At 52.7% G+C, this 17,447-nt stretch overlaps 1 pseudogene across 1 annotated transcript in view; it reads left to right on the forward strand.

Annotated features, from left to right (window-relative positions):
• Positions 1-17,447, forward strand: part of LOC309675612 (electroneutral sodium bicarbonate exchanger 1-like) — a 215,274-nt pseudogene that overhangs the window by 36,617 nt on the left and 161,210 nt on the right. The window contains exons 6-22 of the transcript in view: positions 103-212; positions 344-501; positions 874-961; positions 1,396-1,542; positions 1,707-1,798; positions 2,287-2,461; positions 2,596-2,729; positions 3,605-3,850; positions 3,953-4,058; positions 4,940-5,101; positions 5,814-5,925; positions 6,279-6,440; positions 7,029-7,280; positions 8,070-8,138; positions 9,403-9,576; positions 9,678-9,812; positions 10,245-10,342. The product of the transcript in view is annotated as an electroneutral sodium bicarbonate exchanger 1-like (transcript). The remainder of the gene's footprint in view (positions 1-102; positions 213-343; positions 502-873; positions 962-1,395; positions 1,543-1,706; positions 1,799-2,286; positions 2,462-2,595; positions 2,730-3,604; positions 3,851-3,952; positions 4,059-4,939; positions 5,102-5,813; positions 5,926-6,278; positions 6,441-7,028; positions 7,281-8,069; positions 8,139-9,402; positions 9,577-9,677; positions 9,813-10,244; positions 10,343-17,447) is intronic.

A 17,447-nucleotide genomic window follows, 5' to 3' on the forward strand; every position in this document is an offset into this window, starting at 1 on the left:
AGGCTTTGGCACCAGGTGAAGGTTTCTGCAGGGCTTTGGCCCCATTAGACTTCTCCCGGCAAAGGAGAAGTGTCCCGATTGCTCCTTGCCTGTCTTTCTCAGTGTCTTTCTTTCTCCTCCCAACCCAAACACTCACTCCTCACCCATCTCCCACCACTGCAGAAGCTAAAAATGGGGTGAACCGTGACAGCCATGCGATGGATCTAAGCAAGGTGAGACACTCGTAGCTTTCTTATGCTTTTAGGCCAGATTTGCTCTTGCAAACTTGGCTGCAGAGTGTTCTGCAGAGTGCTGTGGGCTTTGCTTTTGGGGTAATGGCCTGAAAATCCCTTGTCGTGCCCAGGCGGAGCTGCGCTTCATGAAGAAAATTCCCACCGGGGCTGAAGCGTGCAACGTGCTCGTAGGAGAGCTGGATTTCCTTCGCCAGCCCATCGTGGCATTTGTCCGCCTGACCCCGGCTGTCCTCCTCTCGGGCATGACGGAAGTTCCCATCCCAACGAGGTCTGAATGAGAAACGCAAAGTTTTTATTTAAAAAAAACCCACCACAACAAAACACCAAATTGCACGTATCAGTTGGGTGTCTCGAGAACACAGCCAGTGGGAGCAAGCACGTTTCTCCCACCCACATCTCCGTGCTTTCATTCCTCCCTTCCCTGCTGGAGCTTTTAAACCCATTGGCCAATTTTAATGAAAGTTGGCCCCAAACTCAAATTTGCATTTGGTTTTGATGCGTTTCAAATTCATCACCGGAGTCGGTGAGCCTACACGTCCCCCCTGGAGCCACGCTCTGGGGTGGGAGCTCCCAGGGATTTCCTTGGGCGCCCTTTGAGTGAGGCCATGTTCTTCTCTCTCATTTTGGTTTTCTTGCCTAGGTTCCTGTTTGTTTTGCTTGGACCAGGAGGAAAAGCCCATCAGTACCACGAGATCGGCAGGTCCATGGCTACTATCATGACAGATGAGGTGTGACAAGATAAGAGATATCTCCGGGTCATTTTTTTGGGCTTTCTTCACCTCTCCCTGTCTCTGTAGTAGTGAGGAAGAGGGTTTGTTGTCTCTCTTAGCTGCCTGCAGGAGGCTAAAATCCCACCTGGGCTGCAGCCCGCGCCTCATCCTTCTCCCCAGGGTCCCCAGCACGCTGTCCCCAGTGGTGGCATTGCCAGGGCCAGTGAAACTTCTCTTGAAGCAGAAGGCTGTGGTGTGCCATGGGGGACGGGAGCCTGGTGGAGATGGTTACAAATACTGTGATGCACAGATTTTTGCTTTGGGGGGAATATTTCCTGCCACTTCCAACAGGCGATTTGGGGGAAATGACCTTGCATTTAGCCAAGAGCTTATTGCACTGGTTAGGACATCTGAGATGGGTCATCCTCTCACCAGGTTGTCTCCTACGGCAGGTTTTCCACGACGTTGCCTATAAAGCCAAGAACCAGGCTGACCTGGTGGCTGGCATCGATGAGTTTCTGGATCAGGTCATGGTTTTGCCGCCAGGAGAGTGGGATCCCTCCATCCGAATTGAGCCCCCGAAAAACGTCCCTTCGCAGGTAGGTGCTGCGGCAGAAGGAGGCACGAGGGGGATGGGCAGGAGGGCAGCACGGCTGGGGGTGCTGCTCAGGGGCCCAAATTCATAGGTCACGTACCCAGCCCAAAAAGCAAAACAAGCCAGTGGCTGCAAAGACATATCTTTATCTTATTTCCATTTTAACAGGAAAAAAGGAAGGTGCCAGAAGCTCTCGATGACAGCGCTTCTCACAGCAAGCCGGAGAAGCACAGCGGTCCTGAACTGGAGCGGACAGGAAGGTGTGAACTGAAATAGTTTGGTGGGGTGTTTTTCTGTTTGCCCCTAAAATCTGAGCGCACACCTCCCTTCTAGCAGAGTTTTGGGGTTAACTGGGTCAGTGAAGGGGCTCCAGGTTCCCAGCTTGGTCCCCTGGGCTGGGCGGGTGGGAGATTTGGGCAGCTGGGCTGAGCCGCAGCATGGTTGCACACAGGTTTTCTTGCTTTGGGGTGGAAGCAGATGTGTAAGTACCTCCAGGTAGAGCTCTGCTGCTTCTCAAAGTGAGGGACTGTTGCAATAAGAGGGGACGGGCTCTCAGGTTTGGTCTCCTTTTCTTTTTGTTGGAGGGTTTTTTCATATGCCTCAGTTTCTACTGGGGCTAAAATGGGAGAAGGAGACTTCTTTTTAGCAATGGAAGTTACTCTGTGCTTGCGATTGTCCTTCCTCAGCCAAGAAAACTTAACGCTGTCTTCCACGAAAATGGTTTGGTTTTTTTTTTTCCTTCCTCCAGGCTCTTTGGAGGTTTGATCCGGGATGTGAAGCGAAAAGCCCCCTGGTTCTGGAGTGACTTTCGGGATGGTCTGAGCCTGCAGTGTCTGGCGTCCTTCCTCTTCCTCTACTGTGCCTGCATGTCCCCCATCATCACCTTCGGGGGACTGCTGGGGGAGGCGACCAACGGCCACATAGTGAGCACCTCTCTCTGTTGGGTGGCACGGGGGAGGACAAAACTCATGCAAAAGTCCTTGCTGCAGTGAATTTGCACTTGTTTTTTTCCCCCTAATGATTTAATTACTCGCTGCTGCCTCTCTTCCCCGGACAGAGTGCCATGGAGTCGCTGCTGGGCGCATCCATGACCGGCGTGGTGTATTCCCTCTTTGCTGGCCAACCTCTCACCATCCTCGGCAGCACCGGCCCCGTCCTCGTGTTCGAGAAGATCCTCTACAAATTCTGCAAGTAAGGCTGGCTGCTGCGGCCAGGTGCTGCGAGCGCCTTTGGAAGAAGGCAGAGATGGAGAAAAGATGTTTTTCTTAGTGGTAGTTGGTAGATTGAAGTTGTCTTCTGTGTCACAGACATCACGCGCTGCTGCTTTAGTATGTGACGGTGCAGGAGCCCTCGGTCTCTGAAGGATGGATGGGTGGTTCGGGGTTTTTAGGGTTAAAGTGAAAGAGCAGGAGGAGGAGAAACCACAAGGATGTGGATGCCCGAGCTTGGCTGCACAGGGAAGATGAGACAAATGACTCTGGTTTGGGAATGAGGGAAGATTTGCTTTCCTCTCAGTACAAACTCGGGCACTTTTTTGCATGATTTTTGCTGGAAGTGGAAATATATTTTACCCACATATCCAAAGAGTTTTCTGGTCCAATGTTTTGATGATTTTTGAGAAAGCAGGAGCTTTTCACGCGAAATGGATATTTTCCATGACAGTCTTTTTGTTGTGGCAACTGTGATGGGAGATTAACCCCCTTATTGCAATTAAATTTATTATGAAGCCCCAACTTGCTGGCAGCAGGTAACTGGGTGCAAACCCAGCCGGTTTCACTGTTAGGGCATCGGGGTGATGTGGGAGAACACCACCTTCCACAACAGGGACCTGACCTCAATTAGCCTCCGAGGCATTAACACAAGGTCATTGTTAAATAAGGATTCATTAGCCTCTCCTCCTGCGGGCCCACACCCTGTGCTGCAGTCCCAAGGCTGTCTGTCGAAACTGCATTTACCATCCGCAGCCTTGACACGCTCCTGAATTGCTGCCGACTTTCCCCGAAGGAAGGCAGGGCTCGGAGCCTCTTGCTGCCCTCTCCACCCTGCGTTTTCTTTTGCTTTCCCAGGGACTACGCGCTCTCCTATCTCTCTCTCCGGGCATGCATCGGTCTGTGGACCGCCTTCTTCTGCGTAGTGCTGGTGGCCACTGATGCTAGCTCTTTGGTGTGCTACATCACCCGCTTCACCGAAGAAGCCTTCGCCTCCCTCATCTGCATCATCTTCATCTACGAGGCTCTGGAGAAGCTGAGTCACCTGCGAGAGACCTACCCTGTGCACACGCACAGCAAGCTGGACTTCCTCACCATCTCCTAGTGGGTTTCTTCCTCCTAAAACGCCGCTGCCCCTTGGCAGGAGCTCAGGGCTGCACCTCCATCACCTTCCCCTCACCCCTGTCTTGGCTTCTCTCCTCCCAGCTGTAAGTGTGAGGCACCGACCCATCCCAGCAACGAAACCCTGCAGTTCTGGGAGAGCAACAAGATCAATGTGTCTGGCATCACCTGGGAGAACCTCACGGTGACTGTAAGTGCCCCGAGTCACTGCTTCCTCGTGCCGCGGCCGCGGGGTCCAGGGGCACTGGCCTGGTGCAAAGCTCAGAGCCCTTCAGGTGATGATGGACTTCCAACTGTGCCAGTGCTGCTCTGAAAAGTCATTACTTCAGTGTGTTTAACCCCCTTGGGCCTGGGAAGGAGAGTCCACCTCATCCCCGACATGGTGGGCAATAACTGTTATCCTCAGAACAGCGGTTCTGTCTGGGAGCAAGGTTCAGTGGGTGCTTTGGTTATTGGAGAAGTTGGAGGACTTCAGTTCATGCTTGAAGGCTGTAATTAGCTTCCTTAATTGGTTCCTAGTAACTCCAGGCCTTGCTTTCTTACTCAGCGCTGTCTGAAGGTACGTGCATAAACTTGCATGTCTGAGCAGCCCCTTGGGCCGTTGTTGCTGGAAGCAGAGCTCAGGCACAGGGTGGGACGCTCTTATGGACATCTTCACCCCCCTTGGCCGTGTCCTGTGAGCCCGCCCCTGGGAAGGGACAATTTGTCTCTTCTCCTTTCCTGTCACTGTTGTCTTAGCCCTCCTTCCCCATTCCCTCTTTCACTCTCCCCAAGAGTTTCCAGTGTTTCCTTCCCCTCTGGTGTCTTCTTCAGCCACGGTTACCTGCCGTTCAAGCGGAGGATGTGCCATGGGTCTGTGGTACAGTGTCCCATCACATCTCCTCTCTCCGCTGTCTGTGTAGTTCCGTGTGTCACTTATTCAGCTGCTGTTGATCGTTAAATATAAATCTCCGCTAGCTGCAGCAGTCCCGAGGTCACGGATCTTGGAGCAAGATCCTTCAAACCCCCTAGTTATCCGAGGTTTCCTTGCCGCATGTGCACTACCTTTGTGTCCTGATGCTGTTTCCCCAGGAATGTCGGTATTTGCATGGAGAGTTTCGTGGACCTGCCTGTGGACACGATGGCCCCTACACGCCCGATGTCCTCTTCTGGTGCTGCATCCTCTTCTTCTCCACCTTTGTCCTGTCGGGCTTATTGAAGAAGTTTAAAACCAGCCGCTACTTCCCGACCAGAGTAGGTAGAAGACGGTGGCCAGCAGCAGTCTCCACACTCATTTCCCAAAATGGCTTTCCCGGAGCACTAAGCAGTGTTTGCCACCGCTTGGTCAAACTGGGAAATGTTGACCTTGAAGGCCAAACTTGGATGTCCCTCACTCATTTCCAGGAGTGCAAAACGATCGTAGTGTTTCCCACCTGCCTCGCGACCTGCCCCGGAGCGGTTTTTTGCCCAGGCAGTGGGAAATCAGGTCTTCCAAAGTTGGTTGTTTGTTGTTTTTTTGTTTGTGTTTTTTTTTCACCTTCTGTGCCTTATATGCTCAAATGGAAAGTTGATTCAAATGAGGAACTGCCATAGAAAAAGTCACAAAGGACACTGTTTCTTCCTTTTGAGGAGCAAATGATGCCTCAGTGCTTTATTCCCATTGTAGCTGTGAGTGCAGCTGTAGTGGCAGACATCTGTTTCCTTATTTTTTAATATTTATTGGCTTTTTTTTAAGGTTTGAATTTAAACCACCCTTTTCCACCTAATTAAACTTTTTTTGTTGCCTGACACCAGATCTCGCAGGTACAAACACAGCAACAGTATCTAACCGAGGGATTTGGCTGCATCTTCTCAGAGTGGTGGGAATTTGTTAACCAGCCTTAATGCTGTTGACGTCTTTAACTTTTCCATCTCACGGTATGGCCCCGTTTGTGCTGTCCCTTTCAGCTCTGCTTTCTTGCCCCAGGTACGGTCCGCAGTAAGTGACTGGTGTCTTCCTCACCATCGTCGTCATGGTGCTCATTGACTTCCTGGTTGGGATCCCGTCGCCGAAGCTCCACGTCCCCCACATGTTCAAGGTAATGGGGTGTTTTGGTGTGGAGCCACTTTCAGCCCTTGGGGATGCCACAAGGTGATGCTGGGACAGGACAGGGCTGAGTCTGGGGATGCTGGTGGTGTTACTATCTCCTCTTCCACCTCCGAATGCATCGTTTCCTTCTGGAAAGAAGACGCCAGCCCCAAAACTTGATACCTACAGAAGTATCTATAGGTGCTTGCGACGAGGACGCTGGCACTGCTGAACCCCGTAGGAGAGGGTGACACGAAGGCAGGGCCAGGAGATGAGGCGGCACAGCGATGGAGAGGAAAATCAAAGCCAGTGAAGTGGCTGGGCTGGGAGTTGATCCTGATGTGTGTTTTGGCTTTGTTGCAGCCTACCAGAGACGACCGCGGGTGGTTGGTCAACCCCATAGGGCCCAACCCTTGGTGGACGGTGTTGGCCGCGCCCATCCCAGCTCTGCTCTGCACCATCTTGATACTCATGGACCAGCAGATCACGTCTGTCATTGTCAACAGGAATGAGCACAAGCTGAAGGTAAGGGGCTGCAAGAGCTGACCCCATCCCCACCCCACTCTGGGCTGCAGGTGTGGGGAGAAGCTCCTATGCCAAGTGCTTTGTGAAGGCGTTGGTTTGGGACAATGTCAGGCTGTGTGGCAGGATGCTCTGCTGGATTAGTGATGTCACAGGGAGCAAACGAGGGCAGTTCAGATGAGCAATCTTTTGGAGGAGCAAATTAATTTTCGAGCACTATAGAAGCGTATTTTTGTTTCAAAACGCCAGCAGGAGCTGGGGGAACAAACTGTTTTGACGCACTGCCAGGGATAACTCGGGGTCACATCTTGCTTGCAAGCAGTAGAAATTTCTTTATGAATGAAAATAGTCTTTTTGTTTGTTTGAGAAGTAGCTATTGCACAAACCTCCCAAATCCACTTGGTCTGAACCCCTGCCAGATTTTCACCAAAGGTGCTTGCGCAAAGACCATATCCATCCTTATTTTTGCCAATTCTTCTCTTAAATTTTCAAGAGGGTGACTTGCGCCCAAGTAGGGTTTGAGTCTGAGTCGCGACGTTGTCCTCGCTCTTGTGCTGTGGGATGCTCTGTTCCTTGTTTTGCTGCCCACAGAAAGGATGCGGGTACCACCTGGACCTTTTCATGGTGGCCGTGATGCTCGGGGTGTGCTCCGTGATGGGGCTGCCCTGGTTTGTGGCTGCGACTGTCCTGTCCATCACCCACGTGAATAGCCTCAAAGTGGAGTCTGGCTGCTCAGCTCCAGGAGAACAACCCAAGTTTCTGGGGATACGAGAGCAGAGAGTCACCGGCTTGATGATCTTTGTGCTCATGGGCTGCTCTGTCTTCTTCACTTCGGTGTTAAAGGTAAGAGGAAAATGCAAAACGCCCAACAAGCGTGAGCTTTTTGGAGGTTTGACAAAAACCATCCCCTCCCTCCAGGCCTGAGTAGGTGTGGAGCAGAGGAGGAGGCGATCCCAAACCTTGAGGCTTGGCCCACGGTGGGAACCAGCCTCAGTTACGCTTTCCAGCCCTTCACACCCCAGTTTGGTGTCCTCGAGGCAAGCGAGCAGGACAACTGCTTTAATTCCCAGGTGTCTCTCAGGCCCACCTGTGTTTATGGGTTACGACGAAGCGGATTCAGACCAGTACACTGCTCTCTTTCAAGCAGGCAGCACCTTATGGGATGCAATTTGCTCCCCCAAATGCCTCCCAACAGCCGTTCCCAGTAGCTAAACACACCAAAATCATCCCCGTGGGCTTCCTTGTGTGTTCCTCCCACAAAGTCACCGCAGCTCTAGGCTAAAAGGAGGCACTTCGCTTTTGCATGTTGCCACAAAAATGTGTAGAAATGTTCTTCAGCCGTCACAGAACGTGGCGTACAGTTTCATGGGTGAAATGACCTATTTTCCTCCAACCTTTCAGGAAAACAGGATTATTCTAATGAAACGTAACTAAATGCTCTGCCTAAAGCAGAGCATTCACTCACTCACTCACACACACAAAACCTCTACGTGTTGAGAGCTGAAACATCTCTAACCCTGTGGAAACTGGAAAGCTTTAGGCAATTTTAGGCAGTGCCTCTAGAAGAGAGCAGTAATACTGGAAATGCATTTAAAAAAATAAATTATTGCATTCTTTTTTTTAATTTCCCAGTTTATACCCATGCCTGTGCTTTACGGTGTCTTTCTCTACATGGGCGTGTCGTCACTCAGAGGGATTCAGGTACGGACTCTTACAGCGTGCAGCTCCCTGCTGTGTCATCTCCAGAGACGCAGGAAAAAAGCAGTGGTGTGGGAGAAAACCTCCCCAAAAGCAGGCAGTGAAAGTATTTTGTATAAGGAAAAGATTGGTGGGGGCACAGGAGGTACGTAGGGTGGGAGGACCAGGCAAGTTCAGCGCGCTCTGCGTCACAGTTTGGGACAGGGCAGTGTTTGGTGTGGTGAAAATGGGGGAATTCAGTGCAAAGCGAAGGCGATTTCTACTGCCGGTGGGAATCCTCACTGGGGGATTGAGTGGGCTGAGAAATGCCAAATAACAAACAGAAGAATAGAATATATTAAAAATATATTTTTATAGAATAACAGGGAGGGGGGGTGAGATGGTCTGAGGAGGACCTGGGGGTACGGACTGATGAGAAGCTCACCATGAGCCGGCAATGCACGATCACAGCCCAGAAGGCCGACCGCATCCTGGGCTGCATCAGCAGTGTGGCCGGCAGGGCGAGGGGGGGATTGTGCCCTCTGCTGTGCTCTGCTCTGGGGAGACCCCCTGCAGTGCTGCCTCCAGCTCGGGGGCTGCAGCACAGGAGAGCCATGGACCTGGTGGAGCGGGGCCAGAGGAGGCCCCGGAGCTGCTGCGAGGGCTGGAGCCCCTCTGATGGGAGGACAGGCTGGGAGAGTTGGGGGCGTTCAGCCTGGAGAAGAGAAGTCTCTGGGGAGTCCAGTGCCTAAAGGGGCTCCAGGAGAGTTGGGGAGCGACTCTGGATGAGGGAGGGGAGCAAGGGGACGAGGGGGGATGGTTTGACACTGACAGAGGGCAGATTGAGATGAGATATCAGGGAGAAATTTTTCCCTGTGAGGGTGGTGAGGCACCAGTGCAGGTTGCCCTGAGAATCTGTGGCTGCCCCATCCCTGGAGGTGTTCAAGGCCAGGTTGGACGGGGCTTGGAGCAACCTGGGCTGGTGGGAGGTGTCCCTGCCCAGGGCAGGGGGTGGGACTGGCTGGTCTTCGAGGTCCCTTCCAACCTAAACCCTTCTGTGATTCTATAATAGAAGAATGTGGAATAATTGCAATTTGGTGGGCAGCTCTCATGGACACACTGGTTTATAGATGGAGCAAAGGGAAAACGGGTGCTGCTCCCGGGAGGAACAAAGTGGGATCCAGGATTTCTCACTGCACGCGAGATCCTGAAAACTCCTTCCACGTCCCAACAGGGCCGGAAACTTTCCGCAGCCCCAAGGGGTAACTTTTCCACTTTTATTTTGCAGTTCTTCGATCGCTTGAAGCTCTTTTGGATGCCGGCAAAACACCAGCCGGATTTCATCTACCTGCGGCACGTTCCCTTGCGGAAGGTGCATTTCTTCACCTTGATCCAGCTCATCTGCCTCGTCCTGCTCTGGGCCATCAAGGTGTCCCGTGCTGCCATCATCTTTCCCATGTTGGTAAGAGCCGGTGCCGCTCGGCAGTGGGACGTTTGCAGCGTCGGAGTGAAATGTAGCATCATCTCACACCTCAACCCCCTCTTCCTTCTTATTTTGTGAAGGTTTTGGCTCTCGTGTTTGTCCGGAAAGTGATGGACTTCTGCTTCTCAAAGCGGGAGCTCAGCTTTTTGGATGACCTTATGCCAGAAAGCAGGAAGAAGTTGGCCGATGCCAAAAATGAAGCCAAAGAAGAAGAGGTGATGCTTGCTGAGTGCTCGGGGCTGGATGTCTCCCTCGGGCTCTGAGATTGCCTCTTTCCGTCACAGCTTCTCTTGAAATGTTGGGGGAAGATCCGAACTCAATAGAAATAGATCCTGACAGCCTGGATCCCGCATCATAACCTTGTTTTTAAATTAGCAGTGAGCTTAACACTTGAATAGCGGTATAATTTTTAAAGGTGCCATTTATAATAAACATTATAATTATGATGGAAAGATTTGCTCATAAGGGTGGTTTTAACCCCCCCCAAAATGTTTGGAGTGAAAGGTCCTTCCCCGGACCTAACAGAAGGTTAGCTGCGCTAACAGAAGGTCAGAAGGAGAGGGCAGCACCTGGGTTTTGCTGGGTGTTTAGTTTATCTCCACTTCGATCATAGAAAGACAACTTTGATTTGTCCCTTTTTATGTCAGGAGTCCCAGGAGATGATGGAAGCTGCTGCTGCAAACTCCGTTCGGCTGCAGGTGGGCAAGACCAGCAGCGCGGATATCCCAAAGCCAAGCAGCGACAGGTAAAGCCCCACCAAGCAGCAGGACCCCCGGCAAGATTAGCCTGAAGTGGGTTGGCAGAATTTTCTCCATGTTTCGTTGCTGAGCATCCCAGCGCCATGCACTCAGCTTGGTGGGAAGAGCAAATTTATGGGCAGGGCGGGCGGCAGAGCGCTGGCACAGGCTGCCCAGAGAGGTGGGGGAGTCTCCCACTCGGGAGCCATTCCAAACCCGCCTGGAGGTGTCCTGTGCCACTGCTGTAGGTGCCCCTGCTCTGGCGGGGGTGGGACTGGGTGAGCTCCAGAGGGCCCTTCCAGCCCTGACCAGTCTGGGATTCTGTGCAGAGCCTTTGCACAGAGCTGTAGCTCTGCGGCTCTCCGGCTCGCCTTCCAAACCTCCTCCTCCCGCCCAACCCGCTGTGCTTATGCGCAGCTTTGGTTCTCCTCCCCCCCGTTCCTCTTGCTGGTGCTGATGCGCTGGGTGGCGTCAGTTCCCACAGTCACAGATTGCTGTCTCAAATATTTATTGCAGGACTGATCCTTTGGAGATTAATATCTCGGAAGAGATATCAAAAACACCCGTGTGGAAGGCTCTCACTATGAGCATGGAAACAGTCTGAATCTGGGGAGAAAAGAGGTAAAGGATCGCGTGGGAATGTGGCCGTGCTCCTTTGCAAGCTGTGGCATGTGCCTACGGCTTTTCTTTTTTTGCCGGCAATGCCGAGCAAGCGGCGAGGGCTGCGGCACACGAACCAGCTCCTCTCTGCCGGCGCGGTCCCACGAGCGGGGCAGCAGCCCCACTGATGACGCTCTCCCTCCTTTTCTCTCTCCTCCATCCCCCCAACTCCAGTTTTCATGTTTAGGAATCTTGACTTTGAAGGAGAGGCGTGAGAACGTGACTCGGGGATGTACCCATGCAGACATGGGCAGAAACCGCTTTTATTTTGTTTTCCAGTTGGCGGATTCCCCTTTAAGCCATGGCGATGGTTTCAGCTGTCCTTGGTGTGCTTCAGGCATTCCCTCTCTCCAGAGCAGCAAACTGAGGTGCACATGACAGTCAGTGGGAGTTCGGTGGTGTTCCGCCTCCGTGTGTTCGTGTGTGGGTTATTGCCATTTTGTAGCAGTAGAGGGACTGCTGCCGCTTCATCGTTCGGTGCTATTTTTTTAATATCTCACTCCTTTTCTATTTATCTTTCTTTTGTTCCCCAAAAATAAACTCTGAATGTTTCTGTTGTATGTGACGCATTCTCCACTTTCTTCTTCATCGCGACCAGGTTCTCGGGTCTGGTTTGGGGTCCTGCCTTCAGTTCGCCCTTCTGTCTCTCCCTGGCAGGAGAGGGATGCCCTCCGTGGCGGGGCAGCGCGGAGCGCCCGAGCGGTTGGGCCGAGGCGAAGGAAAAGCATTTGCTCCCTGTGCTCCAGTTTTACACTGGAGTTTTTTTGGAATTTTTGTTTGTTGGTTTGTTTGTTTGTTTTTATGATAATTATTTTTCTTGTTTCGGCTCTGCCGTCAGCCTGGAAGCTGCAAAAGGCAGAAATGGCGCCTTCTCCTCCCCCGGCTGTTAAATTAATATAAGTCAGCGCTTCAGATCAAACCCCTCCAATCCGCCGGGTGGTGGCGGGAGCGGCCAGGCGAGACCTGGGGCTCTGTGTCCCCGGGCTGCCCCTCCGCTGTCCCTCCGCTTTCCTTCCTTTTCCCTCCCTGGCTCTCTCGCTGTGGTGTTTTTTCCTCCTCCCCTCTCCTCACAAAGCCTCTCGCAGGGTGGGATGAGCCCGGAGGCAAGTGGGAAGGTGCCTTTTCCTCCTCCTTTTTCCTGCCCCTTTGCAGGAAGAAGCTGTTGAGCAGAGATGGTTCTTGTGCTCTCTTCCCATCTCGGGGGGGTCGTTGGGCTGCGGCGTGGGGCCGCGGAGCCCGGGAGGAGAGGACAACCCCGAAGAAAAGGTCCCCTTGCTGCCCTCCACCAGCAGCGGTGGGATGGGTGCAGGGACCCTCCTGCCATCAGCTTATCCCGTCCCCTGCGGGAGCCTTTTTCTGCAGCAAACCGACCCAAAATGACAACGGCACGTTGGTGCTTCTTGCTAAATGGGGAGGGGGGAGAAAAACAAATCATCTATCAGTTTGCTCTGTAAGGATGGAAGCGGCGCATCCCCAAACAGGGCCAAAATCAGGCGGCTTTTACGGGATGGGGTTTTGCAAAGCGGCTGGTGCCAGTGCCCCATGGTGAGGGTCGGAGGGGGAAGAAACTGGTTGAGCCCTTAAAAAGAGGAAAAGAAAAAGGCTCGGAGGAAGGGAAAGGTGCAGCACCGGGGTTTCCTTGCTGCTGTTCCTCAGGGATGGCCATGCACGTCCCCTCCACGCTGCCCTCCGGGCAGGACCGTGCTCGCTGCTCACTGCTCCGGCTCTGCCTCCCCGGAGGGGAAAGGTCCCAGAGCAGGAGAGTCCCCGTCTCTCCCCCCTTCCCAAAAGAAACTTTAACTTAATCGTTACGCTGGTGACCCACAGTGGCTGTGGGGCTGTGGTACCAGCCCTATTGCTGCCCTGCCCTTAAAATGGAATTATACACTTCTAAAATGGAATTATACACTTCTAATATAGGACAATTTGGGTTTTTTTTTTCCATTTTGTTTTCCTCCCTGGAAAAGGAGGGAGTGGGGCTGAGCTTCACTCCCTCCTGGCCGGGACCGGGGCCAGAGCCTGGGATTGTTTTCGGCACGTGCCGGGCATCACTCCGGCAGAGACAGAAAGGAAGAAAATCACCCTGGAGGGAAAACGCGACCGGTTTTGGGGCAGAGCGGGCTGAGTCCGGCTCTGCATCTCCCCCCTCCCCAGGGGCCACAAAACCTTGGCGGCTGCCTCCAAAATTCCTTACTTAAAAAGCAAAGCAGATTTCCCCGGCGCGGCCCTCTTCTGCATTCGAAGCTCGGGGGTTTTTGCTGCTTACAGGGTGAGATTTTTTATTCATTTATATATTTATGTATTTATTTTTAATTAAATGAAAGCTGAGGCCTTGGTTAACAACGTGACTGAGCCACCTAAAAGGCGTCTGTAACCCCCCGGGCTGACTGTGGGACACAGTGCTGCGCCTGTCCCCCAATTCGTGCCCCGTGATCCCACGGCCGGCTCTGTATTTTGGGAGGATTTAATATTTCCCTGTGCAGAGGAGAATTTTACGGGGAGGAGTCGGGAGGAAAAATCTCTCTCAAAGCTGCTGCTGGAGTCGCTTTAGGAACCAAAAGAGATATCCCTGCAGTGACCCGCAATGCTTTAGTTGGCAGCAAAGCCCCTTCCCAGCGAGGCGGGACGGGGGCTGCTGTGCGCTTCGGTGCCTTCAAACAGCTCCTCACGTCCCCCGGGGGCCCCTCGAAAGAAGTTTCCTAAAATGATGCGCATAATAGAGATCCTTAAGCGGGGGGTGGGGTGGGGTGGGGTGGGGGGTGTAATGTAAAAAGGTAATATAAAAGGGTGGGGTTATTAAATTATTTTAATCCCCACCCCCCCCAGTGCACTACATGTAGAAATGCAGCAATTCTTTTTCTTGTGCAGATGCTGAAATATATTTATTTTATTGTAAGAGATGATCTAGTTTGGAAACGCTCCGTGTTGTAAATAAAACCGGGGGGGGGGGGGGGGGGGGAATCCCCCAAGCAAATCTGTGTTAGTTATAACTTTGAATCTTTGTGCGGTTTTGTGTTTGGTTTTAGTTTTTTTGTTTCATTGGGTTTTTTTAATTTATTTTGGGTTCATTCTGTGGAACACAAATGACACAAATCCCTGTCACTGTCGTGTGGGTCCCGTCGGTGGAGCGTCACTGTGGACTGAGGGGTTCCCCCCGCCGGAGCCGGGACTGTCGGCCCTTTTTCTCTTGTTGCCCATTGAACGTAATGGGAAAAAGAATGGAATAAACCTCTCGTTTGTCTCACTGCGCCGCTGCCGTGTCTTTGGGAGGGCGGGGAGGAGGCGGAGGGGGCTGTGGAGCTTTTTTTGGGGGCGCGGGGGAGTGGGCAGCACTGTTTTTTGGGGGAAAGCCCATTTGCCTGGGGTGGGGGTCGGGAACCAGCTGACTGGGGAAAGGGCTGAAATTAGTGGGTTTGGGGGTTTGAAAAATTTAATGACTTAACTATGTTTTGGTTTTTAAATTTTGTTGTTTTTTTTTTTAATTTGGGTTATTAAATTTGGGCGGTTTAAATTTTGTTGTTTTCTTTAATTTGGGTTTTTAAATTTATTTTTTTTTATATAATTTTTGTTGTTTCTCTGTGCAAGTAATTGCAATGAGCTCTGTGCTGCAGGAGGGAGGGGACAGCAGTGTCACACGTGTCCCCTCTGCCAGACCGTGGGGTGCTCAGGGAGCTCAGAAAGGGGACTGGGGGGAGGGAGGGGCCGGCGCACAACAGAAATTGAGCATTTCTTCCTCCCTACATTCTTGGCGGTATATTTTTGCCCATTTGCAATAGTTAATTAGCATTACATTAAATCCAAAGAGATTCTAGTTATCTTTCATATAGTATTTTTTTTATTCATTTCTTTCAAACCCCCCTCTGGCACAGGTCTGTGGGGTCAGGCAGGCGCAGCCCCAGTGCCCTTTTACCTAAAACTTGAGGAACTGAGTGAAAAAAGAGGGCACCTGAGCCAAGCCAGGGGTCAGAGCCTGGAAATCCCGGGGGACCGGTGGCGTGCGGGATCCCCATGCGATGCTCGGAGGCGTTGGAGACGTCAGAAACCTGCTGCCGGATTTAGGGAAGGTTTTATTACGATTTAGGGAAAGCTGCAGGATCCTCGGCACTGTGGGAGCAGTTACAGAGAAAACTGAGCCAGAGAAATCGAGGTTTGAAGGGGCAGTCGAGCCGTGGGGGCACTTACCTTCTGCAAAGACAGCCGTTCCCCTAAAAGCAAGATCCTCTTTTTCTCCTTCGAGCTGGTTGTGGCTAAACTCTTCTCCTCACCGGTGCCTTTAAGCTGGTTAGCAGGATGCTAAAAGCTGACGGGTAGGTCACCGCTACTCCTGGTTTTAGTTGGGTGGGTCATTATGAATCATTACAGCATTTTTTAAGTGGGGCTGTTGCAAAAAATACAGTTGTTGCAGTATTTCCCACCTTACGCCTTCAGCGAGGGGCTGGTTTGGTGGTTGGGATTTATGTGTGTGTGTGTGTCTGTGTGTGTGTTGTTGTTGCTGTTTCTCTTTTCTATTTTTTCCACTCTTTGGCCCAAAGGAGTGACCTGTGGGTTTCCTCCTTTCAGGTGAGATGGCCCCGTGGTGCCACAGCCCATCTCACAGGGAGGAATGATTTCTCTGCCCACGGGGCCGCCCTTTCCGACACCTTTGGTTTGAGTTGAAAAAGTTAAGAAACAAAGAAGAGGAAAAATGTAAAAGAAGCCTTTGGGTACCCAAGCACCGGCTGCTGCTTTCCGCCGAGTGAAACTCAGGTGGGAGCTCATCAGCTGGACAGACACCATCACAGACTCACAGAACAGTTTGGGTTGGAAGGGGCCTTGTAGATCATCGAGTTCCACCCCCCCACCATGGGCAGGGACACCTCCCACTAGACCCAAGCCTGGTTTCATCCCCCAAGGTCAGATCTGAAACTGGAGCCGTTCCCCACCAAGTGTCAAGGACCGCCGCAGGAAGTGCAATTCTGGGGCTCTGGTGGATTAAAGGAGCAGCTTCGGTCCCTCAAGATACCCTAAAAAAAAAACAGAACAGGGGCAGAATCTACCCAGTGTGAAGGAGTTACAGCAAGTTCTAGGAACTTTAAGCTATTGGCATAAACACACCCCTGGCCTTTCCATCATTGCTCGCCCCTTGATAATTTGCTCAGGAAGGGAAAATCCTGGGAAAGGATTGACCAACATACCAATGCCTTGGAATTGCTAATAAAAGAGCTGAGGTTATTCCAACAACTTGGTCCTATACATCCAACTGACCCTGTCCATGTAGAACGGGGGTTCAGTGAACGTGGTTCTCACTGCACTTTGGCAGAAGGGACCCACACACCTCCACTCCCCACACCGCCAACCCTCCCCCTCCCCCAACGCTCCAAAAAGCAGCATTCCTTAGTGCAGACTCCTTAAGCTGACTCCACAGCTACGGCTCCCCGTGGGCTCTGGGGGAGACAGGGGGGCCCCGGGGGTCTCCGTGGGCTTTAAAGGGGTCCCAGGGCTGCCCACGGGCAGAGAGAGGGGTAGGAGAAGAAAAAAGGAGAAGAGAAGAGGTGGGTCGAGGGGGGAGGGGAGAATGGTGGGGGGAAGGGTTGGGGGTGTGGGAGTGAGCGTGTGAGGGGGGAGTGAGGGGAATGGGTGTTTGTGAGGGGGGAATGGGTTTTCGTGAGCGGGAGAGGCGAAGGAGAGGAGGTTTGCAGGGCTGTGAGGTGTCTGTGAGAGAGGAGGCCCCGGAGGGAGGTGAGTGGAAAGGGCTGTGTGTGGAAAGAAAAGCTTTAAGGACAGGCTGGGCTGGGGAAAGGTGGTGGGCCCTGAGGGAGGGCTTGGGGAGCGGGGCTAGAAGCGTGGGTTTGGGGCAAAACTCTGGGAAAGAAACTGCAGGACAGGGCCAATCTGAGTATACAGTTTTCGCGAAGCTTCAAGCAAAGGGTGACCAAAGGTGCCTCTTGCCCTTTTGTGGGCTGGTTTTGTCTAAGTTATTCATGCGAGTGGATTTTTGACACACGGGATGGGAACGTTCGCTTCCCGGGATAGCTGATGCCCCTGGATAACCACTGCCCGCGAAGCACTGCGAAGCCCCGTGTTCAAAAATGAGAACAAAGGCCGGGTTTTGCCTCTCGGAAGGATCTCTAAGCACCGTCTCCACGTAATTTTCAGTACCTTTCTGGTTGTTTTCTTTCCCCCCACCCCCGTGATGTCCGTCGGGGGGGCTGGCGGAGCTCTGCAGGCAGATGTGGGGCTCATTTTGGTGAGGGCTGAGCTGATTTCAGGGAGTCCCGGCTCATTTTGCGGAGGATTGGGCTGGTTTAGGGGGGTCCCGGCGCATTTGGGGGAGGGCTGCGCTGTTTTCGGCCTCGCAGTGCCCGGGGCGGAAAGAAGCGGTGGTGCGGGGCTGAGGGGGCCTCGTCGTCCTCGGCGCGGCCCCGCCCGTCTCGTCCGCCGTTGCCGCGGCGACGTTGGGGGGCGTGGCCCGGA

This window comes from Vanellus vanellus (assembly GCF_965231255.1).
Source record: "Vanellus vanellus genome assembly, chromosome: 9".
NCBI lineage: Eukaryota > Metazoa > Chordata > Aves > Charadriiformes > Charadriidae > Vanellus > Vanellus vanellus.